This window comes from Saimiri boliviensis, chromosome 9 (assembly GCF_048565385.1).
Source record: "Saimiri boliviensis isolate mSaiBol1 chromosome 9, mSaiBol1.pri, whole genome shotgun sequence".
Lineage (NCBI taxonomy): Eukaryota > Metazoa > Chordata > Mammalia > Primates > Cebidae > Saimiri > Saimiri boliviensis.
Window position 1 is genome coordinate 113,814,324 of NC_133457.1, and position 24,175 is coordinate 113,838,498.

Consider the following 24,175-nt stretch of genomic DNA (forward strand, 5'->3'; position numbering starts at 1 on the left):
CAAAACTGAACCCTGTCAGCAAAGAGATGATGGCTGGGCAACCACTGTGTCTACTGGAAGTGCAGTTCCCGCACCCATGAGGTGCCCCCAGAGGCTGGCATTTGGCAAGCTCGAGACTGGGAGTCCACACGGTGCTCCAGGTGGGCGGATCGCAACTGCAATTGGCCAGGGAGTCCCTCTGGGTGCCAGATCCCTGTATGCAAAGCCCCACTCAGCATCTCCACTTGATTGGCTTATGGGAACCTCAAATCCAACACACTAGATTTGAACTCATCATATCACCTCCCCGCTGGCCTCCTCTGTTGGTACCCACCTTGCTCAAGCCAGAAGCTGGCTGGCCCTTGAGAGTCCCTGCTTTCCTTCCCCATCTGTGCCCACGTCTCTCCAGCTCTGCCATCATCTTCCACCTGGACACCAACCAAGCCCCCGCTCGCTGCTGCTGTCTAAGCATCCAGAGCCCATGCTGCTCCCTGTGAACAGAACTCCTCCTGCCCCGGTTTCCCTGTCACCTTGCGCAGAAAAGCTCTTCTGAGCCCACCAAGTTGAATCCCCGTTACAGACTTGACATGCTGGCACACCTCCCTCCATTGCCCTGATCGCACTTCTGATTTGTTTGTGTGATTAGTTCACTCGTGTCTCGCCCCACCTGGTTGCAAACTCCACGAAGGTGGGAGTTTGCATGGCTCCCCTTTATCCACAGGGCAAAGTCCAAAGGGGTGAACTTGGCTTTTTCTGGCTCCTCAAAGTGGACTCTGCCACCTCTAGCCCTATCTCATTGCCCCCATTGTCTTTTATGGGCCAGCCATCCTCCGCTTCTTCAGGTGCCTGGAAGTCTCCATGTTTTCTCTCCTGCCCCGGATCTGCCTATATGCTATGACTCTCCTGGAAAGTTTGTCTCAAAAAAATCTTCATTCTCATTGTCAAGGCTTTAAACATTGCCTCTTTGGGGGAAGGTTTATTTCTCCAAGCTCATTCTGAAAATCTAAATTCCCTCTATCTAGTTGTTCTGTCATCCTCAATCCACAGCTTCCCGTCAGGTCCAAAACAGCTGCTATAGCTCTTCCATCACATCTACGTTCCAGGCAGCGGGGAGAGAGAAAGGGTCTTTCTTTCCTCTTAAGGGCATGAGTCAGAAGTGGTGCCTATCACTTCTACTTAATCCCGTTGGCTGAAGCTTAGTCCTACAACCACACCTAACTGCAAAGGAGGCTGGGAAATAGTATCGCTATCTGCTGATTGTGTTAGCATGTTTCCCACTAACGCTCCAAAATTCTCTCATTATGAGAAAAAAGCGAATGGATGCTGGTGGACACTGATGGTCCCTGCCACACTCAACCCCACCGTGCCCAGCAGACTGTGAGCTCCCTAAGGGCAGGAACCATATACGGTGGCCATTGCAGCATCCCCTGCAACTCACAGAGTGCTGGTTATGACACGTGGCAAATAAGAGTGAATGGCAGAGGCCGCAAATACAAGGTGGAGAAACTGAGGCAGGCCCCAGTTGAGTTCCACACACATCTGCTGAGTGCTGATTACACATGAGACCCTGGGCTCGGTCCTGGGGCCTAGAAATGCTTGTCTGGCCTGGCAGCGTCCCCAAAAACACCGAGTCTGGGGCTGCAAGACCCCACCTGGTGGGGAAGCTGCCAAGGCCCAGGGGGTGATTCAGAAACAGAGCAGAGTCCACCGTCAGAACAGGAGGCGCCACGAGAGCCCACAGGTAAGGCAGGTCCTAGGCCCTCAGCCCACCTGGCCCTGGCCCCGCTCTACGTCCAGCCACTCCCTAACATTATCTGGCCTTGGGCCCAGCCCTGAGCACCTGCCCTTCCCTGCTTTCCTGAAAGGCCTGAGCTGGGGTCCCTCTCCCCTGTCCGCTGCCATGGGGAAAGCCAATGGGAGTTCTCCAGGCTGGAGCCCCAGACCCAAGCTCCAGCCTCACAGCTGCCGTGCTTGCTGTTCCCTCTGGCCGGACCTCCCTTCGTGCTGCTTGGCTGCTGCTCTCAGCTGAGACGGCACCTCCTCACGCTCTCCGAGGACCGCCGCCCGCCCGGGTGCCTCTCCACCACGTTGCGCGTCTCGCTGCTTCCCATCTCGGGTCTGTGTGGGGTCGTCAGGGAACACTGCTCCTGTTCGTTCTTTTGTTAGTTTCTTCACTCTCTGCCTCCCCAGTAAAGGACACAGACTTTTTCTGTCTTGCTTTCTACTGTATTTAGAGCTTAGCTCAGGGCCTGGCACATAGTAGGTGCTCAAGTAATATCTATGGACTGACTAAATAAATACACACACAGTGAGGAAAGACAAGAGAATTAGCACTCACTGCACTCATGTGACATGCCAGCCGCATGCACAGTTGTTGGAAACAGAGGCTGCATGAGAGAACCCTTTCTGCAAGACGTGAAGACTGCGTGGCTAAGAGATCCTTTGTCTCAGTGCTGATTTTTCTTTGCAGCACCGAGCCCCTGTTTCCAACAATTATATCACCGCCCGGGCAGAATCATCCCCATTTCACAGCTGAGGAAACTGAGACTCCGAAAATGAAGTGACTTGAACAAGGTTATGACAGTAGGAAGGTCGAAGTCTCAGATGGGGGAAATATTTACAACTGAATGCAAAGATCTTGGAGATGGTGGTGGATTCTTGGTTGTGAACATCTATTAAATCTCATCAAATTGTACACTTTAATTCAGAGGTTCTCGGCCAAGGTTGGCTTTGCCTCTGGGAGACATTTGGTCATCGTGGGGGTGGGCGATGCTAGTGGCATCTGGTGGGGAGAGGCCAGAGATGCTGCTGAACATCCTGCAGAGCCCAGTTCAGCCCCCACAGCAAAGAACTGTCTGATGCAAAATGTCAATAGTGCTGAGGCTGAGAAACTCTGCATTGAAGGAATGCAGTTCCCGGAACATAAATTATATACTCCATTTATTAAGGCATAATCGATGCATTTCTTGAAAATAGAATAGAAATGCCAGGCGCGGTGGCTGATCCCTGTAATCCCAGCACTTTGGGAGGCCGAGGCAGACAGATCACCTGAGGTTGGGAGTTTGAGACCAGCCTGGCCAACATGGTGAAACCCTGTCTCTACTAAAAATACACAATTAGCCAGGCATGGTGACGCACACCTGTAATCCCAGCTACTTGGGAGGCTGAGGCAGGAGAATCGCTTGAAACCGGGAGGCGGAGGTTGTGGTGAGCCAAGATTGTGTCATTGCACTTCAGCCTGGACAACAAGAGTGAAACTCCATCTCAAAAAAAAAAAAAAAAAAGTGTTTGTTGATTGGCTTAAGTCCCTCTTGACCCAGGCAAAAATGCCAAGGAGAAGATGAAGGGGCATCGAGAGGTTTCTCTCTGACATGCTGAAGGAGAGCTGGGATGTTGATTTCTTAGGGAAAGCTCCGTTTTCCTGAAAGAGGACTAGAGCCTGAGTCTCTCACCCAGGGAGGCTCAGGGTCAGTCCAACCAGCCCAACCTGGGCTGCCCCTACCTCGTAATTGGTGGCCCTCTAGCCTAGACATGCCAGCCTCCAGGCGGTGACCCGGCTGCCTCTCCCACCTGTTTGTCCTCTTCCCAGAAGCAGGACGCTCCCTTTATCTCAGGCCAAAGTCTCCCCCCCCCACCCCCGGGGAAGGGGAGAAATGCCACCTGTCATCACGGGATGGGTGAGTCACCTCCCACTGGCTGGAGGCCATCGCCAGCCCAACCCTCTCTCTTTTGCCCCCCAGCTCTCCCCTGTGGGTGGGGGAGGATGGGAATATCACCCTAAAAATCGTGACAGCAACAGCTGCCGTCTCTGTGGTGCTGGCATGGAACCTGTCCCTGGGAGCTTAAGTACGCAGCCCTGGGTTCCTAGCCCAGTGCCCACGTTCTAACCTGGTGATTTGGGGGAGTCACCCCTTCCTGATCCCCATTTATGCATTCGGCAAATATTTATTACACAAGCACTCTGAACCAGACAGGGGGTGCTGAGGATGCCACAATGAACACTGTGGAACCCATTGGGTAGAGACGTTAGAAACTAACAATGATGATAACGTTCATAAATTTTAAAATTCTGAATGTCAGTTGGTGATGAGGTCATGAAGAGAAGGTGCTGGGAGTGCTCGGACCCCTGCTGGTGCCGAGCGTCCGGGACACCTGAGATACATTGAAAATGGAGGAAAGGGCCGGGTGCGGTGGCTCACGCCTGTAATCCCAGAAATTGGGGAGGCCGATGAGGGCAGATGACCTGAAGTCAGGAGTTTGAGACCAGCCCGGCCAACACAGCAAAACCCCATTTCTACTAAAAATACAAAACTTAGCTGGGCGCGATGGCAAGTGCCTGTAATCCCAGGTACTCAGGAGGCTGAGGCAGGAGAATCGTTTGAACCCAGGAGGTGGAGGTTGCAGTGAGCCGAGATGGCGCTGCCGCACTCAGCATGGGCGACAGAGCAAGACTAAGTCTAAAACAAAAAAGAAAATGGGGGAAAGACCCGGAGGAGGTGAGAGAGGGAGGCTTGCGGCTCTCTCCAGGCACAGAGTCCCAGGAAGAGGGACCAGCAAATGCAAAGGCCCTGAGGCTGCTGTGCCTGATGTGTTCCAGGGGCAGGGAGGAGGCGAGTGTGGCTGGAAGGAAGATGTTGGAAAGGTAAAGTGGGGACGCAACCACACAGGGTTTAGGGACACTGCCAGGCCCTTGTCTTTGCCTCTGGTTGACGTGGGAGCCAGAGGAGGGTGCTGAGCAGAGCAGAGACGTGATCGACTTCCTTTGGGTAGCCAGACACTGACAGAATGGGGGAGACAGTTTGGAAGCTATGACAACAATCCAAGCACGTACTGGTGGTGACTCATGCCAGGGCGGGGCTGCGGAGCTTGGAGGGTGGTGGGGTCCTGGATGCAGGCTGTGGATGGGAGGCTGGGGGCAGAGGCTAGAGCAAGAGAAGAGTCGGTGAGGACACTCAGGTGTGCGGCCTGAGCCCCTGGAAGGAGAGAGCTGCCACTTTCAGAGGCAAAGACAATGCAGGAGAGGCAGAATCCTGCCGGAGGAGAAGTTTGACTTCTTACCCGGGACGTCTGAGATGCCTGGTAGGCATATTGAATTGTAGCTGGATATTCAAGACTGAGCTCAAGGCAGGAAATGTATGTTTAGAGCCTTTTAACTTGGAGACAGTTTTTAGAGACTCAGTTTCTTTGTCTGTAAAATGGAGATTAAACAGCATCTGCCTTGCCAGGTTGCTGTGAGCCTGGGCTGAGCACTGAGAGGCCTTGGGCAGGTAGCAACGCACAGGTAAATATCAGTTCTGTTACTTCCACGCCCAGCTCGCCCAATCCTCATGAGGTCGTAGTTATTGCCATCTGCTTAAATTTTACAGGAAGTGGAGGTTCAGAGAGGTTAAGTGACTGGTCCAAGGTCACACAGACTGAAAACAGCACAGCTAGGATCCAAGGCTGAACCTAGTCTTGTTCACGGTCTTCTCCCCTGTTGCCTCCTCCCTGCTCACCCAGCACCAGGCCCTTGGATCCTGAACTGATCAGACTTGGGGGGCTCCCACTTGGGAGGGCAGATAGGACCTGAGCCTACCCCATCAGGGAGCAAACTAGAAGGGGGGCTAGTGAGGCAGCACAGCCATGTAGTTAAGAGAAGCACCACGGACAGGGTGCGTTGGCTCACGTCTGTAATCCCAGCACTTTGGAAAGTCAAGGCAGGTGGATCCTGAGGTTGGGAGTTTGAGACCAGCCTGACGAACATGGAGAAACCCTGTCTCTACTAAAAATACAAAATAGATTCCTCAAGGACCTAAAAATAGAAATCCCATTTGACCCAGCAATCCCATTACTGGGTATATATCCAAAGGATTATAAATCATTCTACTACAAGGACACGTGCACACGAATGTTCATTGCAGCACTGTTTACAATAGCAAAGACCTGGAACCAACCCAAATGCCCAACGATGATAGACTGGATAGGGAAAATGTGGTACATATACACCATGGAATATTATGCAGCCATCAAAAACGATGAGTTCACATCCTTTGTAGGGACATGGATGAACCTGGAAACCATTATTCTCAGCAAACTGACACAAGAGCAGAAAATCAAACACCGTATATTCTCGCTCATAGGCGGGTGTTGAACAATGAGAACACATGGACACAGGGAGGGGAGCACTACACACTGGGGTCCGTTGGGGGGAAATGGGGGAGGGGCAGGGGGGTGGGGAGGTGGGAAGAGATAGCATGGGGAGAAATGACAGATACAGGCGAGGGGAAGGAAGGCAGCAAACCACTGCCATGTGTGTACCTATGCAACAATCTTGCATGTTCATCACATGTACCCCAAAACCTAAAATGCAATAAATAAATAAATAAATAAATAAATAAATAATAAAATAATAAAATAAATAAATAAATAAATAAAAAACAGCTGGGCATGGTGGCTCGTGCCTGTAATCCCAGCTACTCAGGAGGCTGAGGCCGGAGAATAGCTTGAACCCAGGAGGCGGAGGTTGTGGTGAACTGAGATTGCACCATTGCACTCCAACCTGGGCAACAAGGCAAAACTGTCTCAAAAGAGAGAAAGAGAGAGAGAGAGAGAGAGAGAGAGAGAGAGAGAGAAGCACAGCCATGCCCAACCATGTGGGTCCAATCTGGCTCCACCTTCACTAAGTGTGTGATCCTGGAGATGTGACTCCTGTTTTGTGTGCCTCAGTTTCCACTGTTGTGAAATGGGATAACACAGTTGTTGGGAGGACTGAATGAGTTGGTCCATGCAACGTTTTTAGAACAGGACCAGAAACTCAAGAGGTGCTCCAGCTCGGTTTCCACCAAACGTGTGCCCCCAGGGCCTGGGGCCACCTGCCATGCCTTTGGGACCCCATCTGTCCCTTGCTCAAGGTTCACATCTTGCCTTGGCTGCTGTGAGCTATGTGTTTTGGGGTTTCTCACCCCACTTCCCTGCACCCACACTTCCTCCGACTCCCAAGTGGGGACAATATCTACCGGTGGTGAGGATCAACAGCCACAGCGCCTGCAAAGGACACTGGATTGTGACTGTGAGAAGCCCCGAGGGGTGCTCAGTGTGCACAAATGTTCATGACAGCTGGAAACCCAGATGTCCCCCCTGAAATGGAACACTACTCAGTCACAAAAAGGAGCAAGTGCCTGATATTTGCAACAAAGCAATGAATCCGGCAGGCATTGTGCTGAGACCAAAAAGAACACTCCTGGTTTTTGAAACTCTAAATGAAACGCGCCTAAACTATGGCGACTGCAAGCAGATCGGCAGCTCCCTCGACTGGGCCAGGGACGGGGAATCGTGTGGTCAGGGACGTAGGGAACCCGCTTTGGGGTATGTTTGGAACGTTGTTTTGGGTGGTTGATTCGTTGAAATTCATCAGATTAACGTAAGACCCGTACATCTTATTGCATGTTCATCCCTCCCACTTTTCAAAAATGTTATTTTTGTTTACTTGTTATTTTTTGAGACAAGGTCTCACTCTGTTGCCCAGGCTGGAATGGAATGGCACAATCACAGCTCACTGCAGCCTTGACCTTCCCGGGCTCAGGTGATCCTCCCACCTCAGCCTCCTGAGTAGCTGGAAACACAGGCCTAGGTCACCACACCCTGCTAGTTTCCTCCTTTCTGTAAAGATGGGGTCTCAAACTCCTGGGCTCAAGTGATCCTCTGGCTTCAGCCTCCCAAATTGCTGGGATTACAGGTGTGAGCCACTGTGCCTGGCCCCCAGTTATTTTAAAAAGCAACAAAAAAGTCTGTCATCGTCATCATCATAAAGTGTTCTTATTTCTCTGACTATTCTATGGCACCAAGTGCCCCCTTAGTCCCCTCTCTTGATGCCAGCCGAGAGCTGGAACTAAGTTTGGGGTGACTTTTCCCCACCTCTGTTCCATCAGAGGCCTCTGCCACATAAAGGAGATGAGCAGGCAATCTAGAAGGAGTCCTTGGAACCAGGTACAAACCTGGCTCTGGCTCTGCCTCGTCCTTGCTGTCTGCCCCCAGGTGGATCATTTAAGCCTCGGTTTCCTCATCTGTTGAATGGGGCTAATAGTGGTGTCCTGCTTGTGAGGTGGTTGCAAGGATTCATGGAGATGAGAGGTGCGCAGGGCCGTGGATATTGGAGGCTCACAGAGACAAACAGAACAAAACAAAAACAACCAGAGGAAAAACAACCCCGAAACCAAAATAAAGCGAAGTAGCTGGGAGAGGGTGGGGGTGATGGAACGCAGCGGCCTGGAACCAGATCGCCGGGCGTCAGGTCCTGCTCCTGGGCCATTCCCCTCACCTCTCTGTGCCTCGGTTTCTGAATTTGTAAAGCAAGGATGACACCAGCACCCACCCATAGGCTGCATGAGGCCTGACTCTGTCTCCACTCATGGAGACGAGCAGTGCGCGTTCATGGTGTGTGCTGTTGTTCTACTCAGGGTTGGGAAGGGGAGGAGCGCACCACCGTGAGGGTAACTCAGAGAGCCCAGCTCCTCTTGAATTGCTGCCTGGCCCAGGCCATGGTGTCCCAGCAGGTGAAGGGGTGGGCAGTCCAGCCCCTGGCTCTGTCAGATGCAGCTGCAGGGGCTGTGGCTCGCCAGGGTCTGGGGCCCTTCCTGGGCTCCTTGCTGGGCTCCCCGTGACTGGGACAGATTGCTGCCTTCCTCTCTCCTGGGTGCCAGGCAGGCCCAGAAACCACCTGATGTCAGCAGGGCCTGCCCACCCACTGCTGGGGAGGAAGTGGCTGGGTGCCCGGGGACAGATGAGCCGGGCAGACGTGTCCTGAGGCAGCACAGTCAGGGCTGACGTGGGCATCGCAAACCCCAGGGGTTTTGGAGCTGGCCCTGGTCCTGTTTGCCTACGTCAAGCAGGTCAGAGTGGAGAGGGGCAGGGGTGCTGGGGTCAGAGCGTGCACTGACCTGGCGTCTGTTCCCACTCCTCAAAACACAGCCAGGAGATGAGTGCACTGGGTGGTGGCCCATGGAAGAGGGACAGGGTGTGTGTCCAGGTGTGACTGGAAGTGGGGGGTCAACTGTGTGGGGTGTATATGTATGGAGGTGATTGTGTGTCTGGCATGTGAATGTAAGATTTTAGTAAGGGGAGTGGGCTTGTGCACGTGCGTGCGTGTGTGTGTGTGTGTGTGTGTGTGCCTGTATGTGGCTGAGCATGTGTGAGTGAGTAGGCATCTGTGTGCCGTGTGGGGGGAGCCAGGCAGGGGCATCGTGTGTGGCTGCATGTGCCAACACATTGCTGAGCATGTACTCGTGTGTGCCTGGGTGTGTGAATGATAAAGTAAATGTATGTGGTGAATTGTATGAGTGTGTGTGTTTGCACGCATGCACCTGCAATGCTGTAAAATGTGCTGCAAGAAACCCCCCTTTTAAAATTTTTTTAAAATTTATTTATTTATTGTTGAGACAGAGTCTCACTTTGTCGCCCAGGCTGGAGTACAGTGGCATGATTTCAGCTCACTGCAACCTCCACCTCCCAGGTTCAAGTGACTCGCCTGCCTCAGCCTCCCGAGTGGCTGGGATTACAGGCGTGTGCCACCACGCCCTGCTAATTTTTTGTAGTTTTAGTAGAGACATGGTTTCACCGTGTTAGCCAAGATGGTCTTTCTTAAAATTTTTGAGATGGAGTCTTGCCCTGTTGCCCAGGCTGGAGTGCACTGATGCAATCTTGGCTCGCTGAAACCTCAGAAGCCCAGGTTCAAGCAATTCTCCTGCCTCAGCCTCCTGAGTAGCTGGGATTACAGGCACGTACCACCATGCCCGGCTAATTTTTGTATTTTTTTTTTTTAGTTGAGACGGGGTTTTGCCGTGTTGGCCAGGCTGGTCTTGAACTCCTGATCTCAGGTGATCCACCCGCTTGGGCCTCCCAAAGTGCTGGGATTACAGGTGTGAGACACGGCGCCTGGCCAAGAAACCCCTTTTGCATACAGAGCTTTGCTCCTTCGTACAAGAATGTTCATCAACAGGTGGGTCAGCTGGTGGATGCATTTAAAATCTTGACAGAAGTGGCCAAGGAGCTCTTTAGAAAGGACAGAGGGAGCAGTGATTTCCAAGTTGATCCCTGACCAATCAGAACGGGTGTCAGCTGCAAACTCCCAAATCAGCTGAGCCGGCCCTGGTCACCCCAACTTCTGTTCCCACCAGCAGCATTCAAGAAGGCTTGACCTGTAGTCATTCTCAGGCCGCCCCCCAAAGCAAACCAGCAAATGGTCAGCTTTATAATAACAAAGTCAACATATTATAATCTCATGGGCTGTCAATTACAATGGCAAACATTCATTCCTTCGCTCACCAATATTCACTGAGCACTTACTATGTCCCAGACACAGTTTCCGGTGCTGGGGATGCAGCCGAGAACAAGACGGGCAAAAATTCCTTTGCTGGTGCCACTGGTGAGAACAAGCAGATGACAAAATAAGTGAACAGCCTGTGGAGAGGGTTAATTGGTGGTAAGTGCTGTAGATAAAAATAAAGCAGGAACAGTAGATCCAGAACGCCAGGTGGGTTTGCGGTTTTAAAAAGATTGGTCAGCTGAGGCTTCACGGAAGCAGCATTTCGGTGAAGACCTGAGGAGGTGAAGGCTGAGCCACGTGGATCTCTAGGGGAACAGCAAGCCCCCGGCAGAGACCACGGCAAGGGCAAGGGCGCTGAGCACACACCTGGCTGGTTCAAGGAAGACGGAAGGGGTCATGTGGATTTAGTAGCTTTTTAAAAACTGACGATAAAAGCAAATGGTGCTTGTGGAACCACCATCCAGAAAAACGAATAAAAGAGAAATTCAAAGTCCACACACAGTAGGTTGCGCACGGTGGCTCACACCTGTAATCCCAGCACTTTGGGAGGCAGAGGTGGGTGGATCACAAGGTCAGGCATTTGAGACCAGCCTGGCCAACATGGCGAAACCCTGTCTCTACTAAAGATATAAAAATTAGCCAGGTGTGGTGGCGGCCACCTGTCATCCCAGCTCCTCAGGAGGCTGAGGCAGGAGAATCGATTGAATCCAGGAAGTGGAGGTTGTAGTGAGCCGAGATCACACCACGACATTCCAGCCTGGGTGACAGAGCGAGACCCTGGCAAAAAAAAAGAAAGGAAGAAAGGAAGGGAAGGAGGGAGGGAGGGAGGAAGGGAGGGAGGGGAGAGGGAAGGAGGGAAGGAAGGAAGAGAAAGAAAGAAAGGAAGTCCACAGTCACTGCAGGGCGGGAGCCGGAGAGAGGACCTGAGAGCTGGGGGTCTGGTGTACGGTTCACTTGATCATCAAAGTGATTGTCCGTTTTGACGAGGCAACGCCGAAACACTGCAGCTGCGTCCATCCTCCCAGCTGCAGCAAAACGCTCGGCATGTCACGGCTCGAACCCCAGCCCTGAGCCGAGCGAGGCACATAGTAGGTGCTCTCTCTGCCTTCTACATCGTCCCAGTTCCCTGGGTCCTGAGGGGATGAGGAAAGACGAACGCAAACCCCCAGACTGACTTATCCCCGGATCCCCACAGGCCGCCAGCCAGGCCCCCAGCAGCCCCGGAATGACAGCGTCGTCTCTTCCTCCTCCTGCTTTTATGAGCTGTGAAGGAGGCTTGTCTCGTGTTGCACAATTGCCCCTTAATTGCTATTTCCTCTCGGTTATGAATTATGTCACGGATATAGCCGCTCACGTTATTAAACTTCCACACGGGCCTTATCGTCTGGAGTCCTGCCAGCAACCCAGCCTGACCTACTTTCCCACCGGATTTCAAAACAGCCTCCCTTGTCCTCTCGTTGGACTTTTCCTAAGGAAAGTCTACTGTGCCCAAAAACTCAACGCTAAAAATAAAAACTAGAACGGAGAAGGGGGGCCACAGCTGGCCCCACCGAAGGCCCAAGGCTCAGAGCGGTCCCCGGTGACTGGGGCCAAACCCCTCCCTGCCTAGAAGCTTCCTCAGGAAACCTGTCCTTGGGATGCAGGGGTACCAGCAGGACAGGCAGGGACACCAGGGTGATCAGACCCCACTCGCCTTTCTCAGTCATGGCCGGGATGGCTGACTTTGGAAGCAGGGAAACCTGGGTTCAGACCTTGGCTCTGACACTGACTAGCCCATTCATTCATTCGTTCATTCACTCACTCTGGATATTGACTGTCTCCTGAATGCTGGCCCTGTGCTGGGCAGTGGGGAAATATTTGAGAATGAGGCAGAGGTCTCTCTGCCCTCATAGAGCTTTTAATCTAGTGGGCAGAGATGGCACAAACACAAGTTTTGAAGTTAGGGCAATGAAGAAAATAAGACAGTGTGGCAGGTTTGAGAGGAGCAGGGCTGCTCGTGGCGAAGACGGTAAGGGAAGTCCATCTATGAGGAGGGGTCATTTGAGCAAAGACCCCAATCATGAGAAGAGCCGGATCCGGGAGGCGGCCCTCGTGACGGGAGCCTCGGGAGGTGCCTCACACGCAGGATGGAAGGAGGTGCTTGCTCTCAGGCTCAGCCACTCGCAGGCTGGCATTTGAGAGTGACAGCCTCCTGAAAGCTTCTCTCTGGGGACCTGACTTGTCTCACTCTAGTCCTGGGCCTGCTGGGAAGGAAAGGCATCTGAGCAAAGGGCTCAACGAATGCAAAGGCCCTGGGGTGGGATGAGCCTGGCACGCTGGTGCAGAGAGAGCCAGGGAAGAGTGCGGTGCAGGGATGGGGAGGGGGCAGGTGAAGAGTTGCTGGGTGCAGATCACAGAGAGCCTTGAAGGCCGTGCTAAGGATTTGGTAAGGGAGAAGCTCTATTGTGAGGGCAGAGCCAGCAGTCCTCGTGGGTGAGGTGATATTTGCAGGGCAGGTGTGGAAGACTCAGGATGCATTTCCAGGCTGGATGGAGGCTGGTTTCTTGATTGACATAGGAGAGAATAGCAAGTGCTTCATTTCTCAGAGCCTTGAATATTCTTCATCTGGGAAGTGGGAATAATAAGATCAACCTCCCCAGCGAGTGTGCCGTACTTAGCACCGTGATTCACCTCAGTCACCCAGGAAGTTCGTGGCACTGCCAGGACTGGAACCCAGGCCCTGCTCTCCATGACGATCGCCACAGGCAGGGGCTGGGTCTTGGCATGAGATTCTCCAGCGATGCCACCTCCCAGCCAAACAGGCCTCGGCAGCAGGGGCTGGATTATTCTCTTTCTGAATTGTGCTTATGCGTGGGGCTGTTTATCTAAGTTGGCTGAAGTTAACTATTATAGAAATGGTACATGTTCGCGGAATACAAACTTGAAAATGAAAATAAGAAGAAAAAGAACAGAGAAAGTGAGAGGAAAGAAGGAAGGAGGGGACGGGGGGAGGGATTTAAATCAGCATATGTACACCTAGACGAGTTACATAAGGACCTTCATTGAAGCATCCTTTGACATAACAAAAGCCTGAGAACAATGTGAGTATGCAATAGGGGTCGTGGTCACTGTCTGAATTAAATATTTCAATCTTGTGCTGAGACTGAAGTGAATAAAGCAGGTATCTCTGTACTGATTTGGAACAATGGCCAAGATGAAACGTTAGTCTAGAAAAATGAGATGCAAAACAATGATTATAGAATGCTACGTGTGTGTGTGTGTGTGTCTGTGTGTGTGTGTCTGTGTGTGTGTGTGTGTCTGTGTGTGTGTGTCTGTGTCTGTGTGTGTCTGTATCTGTGTGTGTGTGTGTCTGTGTCTCTGTGTGTGTCTGTATCTGTGTGTGTGTGTGTGTCTGTGTCTCTGTGTGTGTCTGTGTGTGTGTGTGTCTGTGTGTGTGTGTGTCTGTGTCTCTGTGTGTGTCTGTATCTGTGTGTGTCTGTGTCTCTGTGTGTGTCTGTATCTGTGTGTGTGTGTGTCTGTGTCTGTGTGTGTCTCTGTGTGTGTCTGTGTGTGTGTGTCTGTGTGTGTGTGTGTGTGTGAGCGCGCACGCACGCGTGTCTTAAGGAGAGAGCGAGGAATGTGTTTGCCTATTTGCTGGTAGATGCACAGACCGTCTATCAAGGAGCCACAAGGCTCTGGTTTCCTGACTTTCCCGGGTGAAATGGCAAGTCAGAGACGGGAGGAGGAGGGTTTTGGCCTGTCCTCTTGCACTGCTGGAAGGAAACCTTTTGGCTTTTGTTTTTGTTTTGCTTTGCCATGCACATGCCTGTCTTCTGTGCAACATTTTAGCAATATCTGAAAAATCAGAGACTTTTTGCAAGGCCTTGGGATAATCTAGGCTGGCGTTTCCCGAAAGCTCCCCCAAATCCCAGGATTCCAGCGAGGTGCCTGTGGGCCACGGGGCTTGGGGAGGAGCTGCAGGCGGCCTGACCCTCCTTACCCAGAGATGTCTCTCTGTCATCTTTTATGGGTTGGACAAGCAAAGGTTCAGCTGTCAAAGGGTTTTGCCTGCTTTGAAATGAAATTTTTGAAAAGCTTTGATCTTGAATAATCTCTTCATTCTACTGATGAGGAGACAGGGACCCAGAAAGGAGAAAAAAACAATAGTCTCCGAGTCCAGCGGACCTGGGTTTGAGTCCAGCTCTGGCTGTGTGCCTCGGATAGTAATTTTCCTCCCTGAACTTTGGCTTCCTCCTCCAGGGAGAACCAACCTCCCAAACATGACTAGTCCACAGATATCAAAAGTGGAAGTAGACCCTGAGTCCTTAGCTAAGGACCAGAACGATGTTGGCAGAAACGTGCACAGGAAGTCAGATGGCCTCTGCCCCACCGTCGGATGTTCCAGGAATGGCTAAAGCGCTGCTTTTTCCCCATGTCACTCAAGCCTAGAATCAGGCATCGCAGTTTGTCAGAAGTCAGCCCACTACAAAACCCAGGTATTCCCTGGACACATTCAACCACAAGGGGCACGGAAACTCAACTCCAAATGACTTGATCATTAAGGAAGCGTGTCTTCCTGTAGATTCAGAAATGCAGAGATGGCGTGGCGGCTCTGACACGCATGCCTTCAGCTTTGAGGAACACACAGCCTGACCCCTGGCAGGGTTTATTTATATTGTCCCCTGCTACAAGAAATCCAGAGACATCCAGAGCTGGCGGGGTGACTCAGGGGTGCTACCAGGGCCTCAGGCTCTTTCCCGGGTTTGTTGTTGTTGTTTCGTTTTTGACAGAGTCTCACTCTCTTGCCCAGGCTGGAGTGCAATGGTGCGATCTCGGCTCACTGCAATCTCTGCCTCCCGGGCTCAAGCAATTCTCCTGCCTCAACCTCAAGAGTAGCCGGGACTACAGGCACCCACCACCGCAACCAGCTAATTTTTCTATTTTTGGTAGAGACGAGGTTTTGCCATGTTGGTGAGGCTGGTCTTGAATGCCTGACCTCAAGTGATCTGCCCTTGTCAGCCTCCCAGAGTGCTGAGATTACAGGCACGAGCCGCCTCACAAGGCCACTTTCCCGGTTTTTGCTCGGCCATCTTGAGCATGTGGCTCCTGTCACCACGGTTGGCCATGGTTGCAGCATGACATTCCACCCTCAGCTCAGATCCACACCGCAGGCAGGAAGAACGGGCAAGGGCCGGGCGGCGTGTCCACCGTGTTTGTCTCGTTTCAAAAAGTTCTTCCGGGGGCCCCACTGGCAAACTTGGCTTCCTTATCATTGGTCATACTGGATCACGTGGCCACTCCTGGCTGCAAGGCAGTCTAGGGGAGTGAGTGCCTTTTGCTGGCTCATTGCCACCCCAATAAAGTCAGGGCTCTGTCAACAAGGAAGAAAAGGAGTGAGGGCATCGGGCAGGCCCTGGGTAGTATCTGCCACTGGAGTTCAAGGATCGTTGAAAGACATCTTCCACAACCCGTGTTCTCTTTCGTTTTCCATTCCAGCTGCCCTGAGACATGTTTTATCCCCTCAGTTTTAGGAGGGGGTCACTTCATTGAAGGCATGTGCTCATGTCCCCTCAAATAAAAGAGGGTTCTCCCAGCAGGAGGAGAGCTGGAAGGAGCTGTAGCTGAGCAGCTGATGATGTCTGTTTCACGTCTATTCACTGGAACTTCTTTTATCCCACCCTCCTTTCGGTTCAGCTCACTGCAATTTCATTTCCATCTTACAGCATGGATCAGTCACCTACGCCTACAAGGGTGTTGCCAGGGAAAGCATCCCCAACCTTTTATTCTCTTGAACAGGGAGTTGGCTTCAGGTTGGCGGACCTTGGCTGGACCCATTAATATAGTTCCTGCTCAGCTGGAGGTCGGCTGGGCCGGCTCTGCTCTGCCCATGGGTCCCTCATCCTTCTCCCGGGAGCAACGGGCCATTCTGGGCATGGCAGTTGATAGTGGGGACACAGGCACAATAGCCATGTAGAAACATGCAAGAGATTTTGTTGTTTTTGTTTTTGAGACGCAGTCTCACTCTGTCACCCAGGCTGCAGTGCAGTCGCGTGATCTCAACTCACTGCAACCCCCGCCTCCCGGGTTCAAGCGATTCTCCTGCCTCAGCCTCCTGAGTAGCTGGGACTACAGGTGCACACCACCATGCTCACCTAATTGTTTTGTATTTTTAGCAGAGACGGGGTTTCACTATGTTGGTCAGGCTGGTTATCAAACTCCTGACGTCGTGATCCACCCGCCTCGGTCTCCTAAAGTACTAGGATTACAGGCCTGAGCCACTGCGCCTGGCCACATGCAAGAATCTTAAAGCCTGGTTTCAAAATGACACACGATTCCTTTCATCACATGCTATTGGCAAAAGCAAGTCCATGGCCGAACTCAAGTCAAGGCTGGGCGAGCACACTCCACCCTTGTGGAGGAGCCACAGAGTCACATGGGTGGCTCGCTTTCCTCATCTTTGCTGTTTGCCGAGGCTCCTCCGACCTCTCTTTGTTTTGGTCTCATTTATGGGCTCCTCTCCTCTCTCCCTTCAAACACTAGGGCCCTAAGGCTTCCATCCCAGCTCTTTTCTTCTGTCTCTACGTGTGGTCTCTGGGCCGTCTCAACCGTTCGCTAGTTTTCAGTCACCGTGTCGGCACTAACGACCCCAAATCCATAACTGCAGCCTTGGCCTCTCTCCTGAGTCCAGCTGCCAATGGGGCGTGCCCACCTGAACATCTCGCAGAACCCCTAGATCTTTCTCCCGCTTTGACCTCAGCACCCTCAGCCCCAGCTGCACCCCAAACTCCCTCTTCCTTTATTCCCATGGCACACGACCCCTTCCACGCAGCTGCCCAATCCGGGAACCTGGATGTCAGCGAGTCCCCCTGTCTCCACAGTCCCGTTCATGCTACAGCTGATGCTGATCATGATCACTGGCTGAGCACTTCCTGTGTGTCAAGGGCGGCGCTAAGCCTCCTCCCAATATTTTCTGATTTAATTCCTGAAACACCCCGTCCGAGGAGGGAGGCACTGATATCAAGTTGTCTGTATTTTATGTGGCACATGCCCTCATCAGACAGGTGGCTTCTTTCGGAAGCTGCAGTGAATGCTCCCAAACCAATGGATTCTGCCAATCCCCAAGGAAAAATCCTTCAGAATCCTCGTGGTCCCAGAGGCCCAGGCTGAACCCCATGCTCTGAAGTCGTTGGGTCCAAGATTCTTTTGTTTATTCACACGGCCAAGGAAATGCCGGCGCTCACTCCATGTGCCAGTCGGCCTCTGGGTACTGGAGAAACACAGGAGGCCCTGGAAACTTAGGCCCAATGGCAAGAAAGAGAATCATAAATCTCTAATGTGTCACACAGTGATGAAGAGACAGGAAGACAAATCAGGCAAGGCAAGGGGAGAACGATCTACAAGCGGTCACTATTTCAGGAGGGAATTCAGAGCCAGCCTCTCTGCTAGGAAGGGATTGCCATGAAATAAGGCGGGCAGCATGTGCAAAGGCCCTGGGGTGGAAAAGGGGCTTAGTGGCTGCCTGTGCAATCAGTGTGAGAGGTGGAGGAGGCCACAGCACGGGCGTGGCTTCTACCCCGAGTGAAAAGGGAGCCATGGAGGGTTTTGAGCAGAGGAAGGCCCTGCCCTGGCTGATTTTCACGGAATCCCTCTGGCTGCGTGTGGATAACAGTCTTCACAGCAGCCAGGAAGCAAAAAGTCTGCAGCAGGAAGCGAGGTTTTGCAGGCCTCATGGCTCTTAGATCGCAGAGAGAACTCGGGGGCTTGAGTGACATTCTCAAAAGGCACAGGAAAGCCAAACAGGATTTTCGGGTTAACCAGAACCTGCCAGAAGATGGACAGTGCCTGGCATACCCTGCCCCCAGGTACCTCGGTCCGCGGGCCTTTTCTGCAGCATCCTCGGCGGGTGTGGACGCTGCGGTGCTGGTGTTGCTGGTGGGTTTTCCCCCGTGCCTGCCTCCTGGCTGTTGAGGACAGTGCTGGGGAGGATGTCTGCGCTTAGCACCCCAGCGTGGTCTTGGTGATGGTGGCCCAGCTCCCGCCAAAGACGCTGACTTCTCTGAACCCAAGAACAAACAGTGACGTTTTCAGTTCTGAAAAAAAAAAAAAAAAAAAAAAAAAAGCCCTGTGTCCATGTAGGCTGTATCCCCCATCACCAAACTCACTTATCTCGCTGCACAGCCTTCAAAGAACAGCACGATGTATTTATGTCTGCGGTTTAGGCTCCCGAAACCTGTGGCATCAGATAAGTGCGATGTTCACAAAAACAAACACTGCAGAAAGGGGAAAAAAATGACCAAAAAGAAGTTGCTGGTTTCAGCCTCGACTTCCTCTCCCAAGAAAAAGGGGCTCTGTCTGGTTGAGGTTTCACTGTACGGGGGCTGGGGGTCAGAGGAATGCCGGTCCCCCCACCCACCATCCAACTGCTCGCATCTCTGCCTTTGACGTGTGACTTTCTGAGCCTGAAAAATCTCACCTGCAAAATGGAAATGCCGAAATCCACCTCTTGGGACTAATAAAATTAATAATAAAATGATAATAAAAATACACCAATCATTGCTCATCTTTGGATCAATTGCGTTCCCTAGGTCAATTTCTTAATAAACGCTCACATTGGCCTGTGTTTTGCCCTCATGTAGGGTGGCTACGGAGAACATCTCCAGTTGGCAGACGGGGAAACAGGCTTCAAGTAGAAGAAATCGGCGGTTACAAAACACTGCATGGCTGCTTTTGGTTTTCAGAAAATACAAACACGTAATATATCAATTAAACAAATAAATAACAAAATATAAAAATATAATTGGGCAAAAGAGTTTGGCGGGTTACATGCCCAAAAGTCACAGTGGTTTCCTGGGTATCAGAGTGACTGCTGAGACAGGAGTCCCACGCTGTCTCTTTCTCTTCATTCCTGTCTCGGGAAAATGTCACCTCTGCCGAGAGGCCCTCCCAAAACTCTTATCTAAGGTGGTCCTCCAGTCCCTCTTATTCCACTCTCCTTATTTGATCTCTTTAGGCCCTGACCGTTGCTGGAATGCACCATATTTTTCCATCTGTTTCTGGGCTTACCACCTGTGTTCCCTGCTAGAGCTTCAGATCCACGAAAGCAGAAACTTCACTCTGTCCCCAGAGTCTTGCCCAGTCCCTGGCACTAGTGGATCTCAATAAATATTCCTGGACCAATGGATGGTGTTTTCTTATTTTAAAAAAATTTACTTTGCCCACTGGGTGTGGTGCCTCACGCCTGGAATCCCACCCAGCACTTTGGGAGTCCGAGGCGGGAGGATTGCTTGAGTCTAGGAGTTTAACACCCATCTGGGCAACATAGCGAGAACCTGTCTCTATAAAAAAAAAAAAAAAAAAAAAAAAAAAATTAAAGTATCAGTGGGGCATGGTGGTACCTGCCTGTAGTTCCAGCTGCTCTGGAGGCTGAAGTGGAAGGATTGCTTGAACCCAGGAGGTGGAGGCTGCAGCGAGCCATTATCATGTCACTGCACTCCAACCTTGTGACACTAGACCTTGTCTCAAAAATAAAAATTAAAAATTAAAAATTTGCTTTGCTTTTTAAAAAGCAAAGCACACCATGTGGGTTATTTTTAATTGTTGTTTTAAGCACTGGTCAAAAATGAGCTGGCAAGAGCCTCAGCAGGAAGGCATGGCCTCCGTGGCCTTATCTGGCCGAGTGTGAAGGAAGTGGGCACCCTGGCTTCCCACAGTGTGGGTCAGGCAGCGGACATCCCAGAGTTTCCCAGCCCAGCCTGCCCTGAGTTCTCTGGCGCTGGAGATCTCCCCGCCTGGGACAGGGTTATCTTTGAATGACGGCGTGTTCAGTCTCCCCCGTGGGGCGATGCTGCCCTGAATCTCAGGGGCAACAGGGATTCTCTGGGCCAAACACAGCTCCCAGGAGGTGCTGCTTGGCCCATGTGGTTCAAACAGCTTGGAATTTTGCCATTATTTTAAAAATCAGGAGATTTTGTAAGAAAACAAACAAACAAACAAACAAAAAATCCTCCCAAATGGGACCAAATAAGATGAGAATAATTGGATGGGAAGATTTCACATCCTTCAGATGACAATTCTGCCAACATACATAAGCTTAATGCAATTTAAAGTAGTGACCCATGGGGTTTTTTTAGTTGAATAAAGCAATCTTTGAGTTCATGAAGAAAAAAGATATAAAATGAAAGAACAGTGGAAAGGATCAGGACAAAGATAATATTTCAACTCACTGGGAAATGGAATATTTCAGCCAGAACGCCAGCAGAGCCCACTATCAGCAAAAACTAAAAATGAACTCCCATCTTCTACTACAAATCCAGAGATTTCACATGAAACATCTGGTGTTCTGGCTTGTCCAAAAGTCCCGACCACACTGGGCCCTCATTTTTGCAAGGCAGCGATGGGTGGATGCTGAGTTGCAAGTTGGGGCCACTCACTGCGCTGCAATCCCCACCACTCCCTGCTGCCTCCCACCTGACTGCCTTCAGTCATCAGTGTGCCTTGTTTGGGTGTTCGTAGCCTCTGAACTCACTACACAACAGAAGGACTCAGGGAAGCTTTTGAAGTTTTTGAAGCTTTGAAGTTGGATTTCTGCTGTTAGCTACCTTTGTACTATTTTCATTTTTCTGAGTGGAAATACATATTTAGAGGAGCACTGTGGCTTGAGGCATGATTAACAGCATGGACCTGGGCCGGGCTCGGCGACTTATGCCTGTAATTCCAGTGCTTTCAGAGGCTAAGGTGGGAGGGATGCCTGAGGCCAGGAGTTCAAGACCAGCCTGGGTGACAGAGTGAGACCCTGCCTCTAAAAAAAGAAGAAAAAGAGAGAGAGAAAGAAGAAAGAGAGAGAGAGAAGAAAGAAAGAAAGAGAAAGAGAGAGAGGCTTGAGCAACCTCTGTAGAGTGACTTCCCCTCTCAGTGCCTCAGTTTCCTCCTCTGCCCCATGGGGATAATAAGAGCTGTCGCTCATCATGCTAGCTGCAGAGATTGGTGCCATTCTGCAAAATGCTTAGCCGGGACCCAGTGAAGAGTCAGTGCCAGGGAAGCAGTGATGACAAAACCCTCTCCCTCACATCTATGGCTTTTAGTTCTCCGGCTTCTAAGGGAGGAACGAAAAAGGGAAGAAAAGAAGGGCGGAGGGTGCAGAGCGGAGGATTTGCTTTTCCCTTTGATCTCCTTTTTCCAAAAAGGAGAGGAGAATGTAAATAAACAGCCCTGGCCTCCTTGATTCCAGCGCCTGCCCAGTGCAGAGCTCCAGCGCTGATAAGAACCAGCCAAGTTCTCATTGGGCAACTCCACCCTCCCGACCAGGCCTTTCCTTGGCATTTAGAATCCGAGACCCCAAAGCTCCCCACTGCACCCCACCCTCGGTGCACACCGTTAATTCCCTTCTCGCCTTCCAACCACAGGGAAAAAAAGATGGCGAGAACTTGCCCACTGTGGAACCCCGCACAAAACGATCGGGTCGGTTTGGAGACGAGAATGGGGGCTTGGCAAGGGGCCTCTGAATACATTAGAAATCCCGTCCCCCGATCTCAGGAAGAAGCCCCCACACTGGGGACTTCTGGGACAGCAAAATGCTCAGGGATCTGTCCTGGCAATGAATGAAGCAGAAGGAGGGTGAAGTTCTCAGAGCAGAGGAGAGCCATTCCCCACCCCGCAGTGGTTGGTGGAGAGAAGCCGTGTGCACCGTGGGTAATGGTGTAGCCTTGAACCCACTGGTTTATGGCTGTGTGACTTGGGGCCAGCGACTTGGCCCTGTCGAGCTTCAGTTTCTCATCAGCCCTAACACTGGGCTCACGGGATTGCTAAAGGTTAACTGAGCTTGTGCCCATCAGGCGCCTGGTGCAGACATAGCGGGCACTCACGATTGGACATGAGGGTCATAAAATGGCTTAGGGAGTCCGAGGGCAGCCTCAGGAGGAGAGACAAAAAAGAAAGAAAAAAAAAAAAACCTGCCCAGGCCTCACGTCCAGAAAGATGAAAGAGAATCAGTTTGAAATCTCTAAGGGCACCAAGGGCCATACGGTGGCCAAGGTCAGCCGCCGGGTCTGCTTGAAGTTGGGCGGAGGTAAATTCAGGACGAAGCTTAGCATGCACACAAGACATTCCTCCACATTCCCCCCACGTAGGCCCTAGCTGGCGGCTCTTAGAGCTTCCCCAGGGTCTCTGCTGAATAGCTCAGGGCTAAGGCAGAAGGCCTGGGAGAAGACGCAGAGGTGAGTGGTCCCTCCCACCTCTGCCTCTTCTGGGCTGTGTGACCTGTGTGCCTGGACTCAGTTTCTCCACCTGTAAAATGGGGCCATAATAACACCAACCCTATAGGTTCTGAGGATAGCATTCAGTTGGTGCTCAGTGAATGAACAAAAGTCACAGACCACAACTGCTTTCAGGATGAGGCTGTGGAAGCGGCCGTCAGCAGAAGACGTGACTGCTCCTGACTCCTTCCTCGGGATGCCCAGGCTCAGTTCCGCATCCACAGCCCGTCCACCTACCTTGGAGGCAGGGGCTTGCTCTGCTTTGCACATTCCCAAGTCTCCAGGGCCTGGCATAGAGCAAGTATTTGTTCAGTGAATGCGTGAAGCTGGGTACTCTGTGGTCAACCTCCACTGAGAGCAGAGGAAGGCCCAGAGAGGCCAGGTAACTTCCCCAAGGCCTCACAGCCCTGAAGGCAGAGCTGGAACTGGGGCTGAGCTGAGCCTGGCCTATACCCCTGCTTGCTCTGGGCCTTCCCCTCGGGGAAGCCTGCTATCCCCTTCCTGAACACCCTGCCCAGGCTTCCCCCACCCAGGAGAGCTGGCAAAGGGAGCTCCTCAGGTGACCCTTCCACGAATGTTCCAGACACTCACTGCCCTCGGCAGGGACTGGCCTTCCCCTCTCTCCCTGGTAGGCTGATGGCCACCAGCTTGCTGCCTGCAGGCCTCATCCGGCTTCAGACGAGTTCTGTACGGCCTGCACTGCATGGGTTTCCTTCGTCATTTTCAATCATTTGCCAACATTTAAAAACTGGCGATTTCATATAAAACCCAGAATTTCCAGCTTCTCCCGGGGAGCCAGTCTCTCTGGCCTCCAGGTCTGCTTTTCCTCGGGCCCTGGTCAGCAGGAGCTTCATCCCAGGCCCTTGAGTCCCCTCGCTCTGACCTGGTGGTCGTCACTCACCCCTGGGCCTCCTCTCCCGGCCTTGCAGCCTCCTCACATAAAGACCCAGGCCTGCCCGGAGACCAGGCCACCCACTCTCTCGCCACCGTTCAGGGCCTTCTGTTCACCCTCAGCCCGGGGCACTCCCAGGGAAAGCCCCAGAGGCGGGACTGGAGCTGGACTCCAGGGGTGCAGCAGACAGAATAATGGCCCCCAAAGGTGCTCATGTCCGAGTCCCCGGAGCCTGTGAATGTGTGACCACAAGTGGCAAAAGAGAATTTGTGTGATTGAATTCAGGGCTTTGACATGGGAAGATGAGCCTGGCTTACCCAGGGGGCGCAATGCAGTCACCAGGGTGTTATGAGAGGGAGGCGGACGGGTGGGGCAGGGACGTGGCAGTGGGAGAAGAGGCGGGAGCCACGCAGGCCAGTGAGTGCCCTTGATCTCAGGCACCGGAAAAGACAAGGCACGGACTCTGCCCTGAAGCCTCCAGAAGGAACTTCATGCTGCCCCGCGCCTGGATCTTCCCCTGGGAAGACGCTCTTCGGCTTTCTGACTTTCAGGAAGGCCATGAATGGGCGTCATGATAAGTTTGGGATAATCTGTTACAGCAGCAATGGGAAGCATCACAGGGTTAGACTCCGGGCTTCGCCTCTCCCTGGCTGTGTGCCCTGGGGCAGGTGACAGAGTGTTGAGCCTGGGTTTTCCCATCTGAAAAGGGGGCAAGCAGAGACTTCTGTTAGGTGGAGCCGTGTGTGGGAGCGAAGTGAAACACACAGGTGAGCT